Source organism: Vigna radiata, chromosome 7, assembly GCF_000741045.1.
Source record: "Vigna radiata var. radiata cultivar VC1973A chromosome 7, Vradiata_ver6, whole genome shotgun sequence".
NCBI classification, from domain to species: domain Eukaryota; kingdom Viridiplantae; phylum Streptophyta; class Magnoliopsida; order Fabales; family Fabaceae; genus Vigna; species Vigna radiata.
The window spans coordinates 19,936,611-19,937,110 of NC_028357.1; positions in this window are offsets into that span (position 1 = coordinate 19,936,611).

Genomic DNA, 500 nt, shown 5'->3' on the forward strand with positions numbered 1-500 from the left:
AAAAGTTGGTTTTAGAGATATTATGCTTGTTTTTGCATTGTTTTGTAGGGTTTTAATGTGAATTGAAGATGGAAGTGAAGCAAGGTAGATTTAGACTCATGAAAGAAGACGAAAAAGGATGAAAAGAAGAGTCAAGTGAACCGCTCAGCGGCCAATTCCAACGCCTGAGCATCCAGAGCGATTATAGGCAAACCGTAGAGCGGTGATATTGATCGATGAGCGGTGGCGCGACTAGAAGGAAACCACTGAACGGTTAAATTAGGGACTGAGCGGTTTTCTACTGGGCTTGGGCTTAAATTCTGTTATTTTTTTGGTTTATAAATAGACCCAGTGCGATTTCCAAAGCAATCTTTTGACAGGCTATTAAGTCCCTGGCAAGTGTACCAGATCGTTATCAAGTAATAAAAATGGGTAAGTCCAAGTATCGTTTCCCAAAGGACTCTTAGGCCTTACTTTTCATGTAAACAAATCGTGTAAGACTTGAGAAAAGAATTAAATTG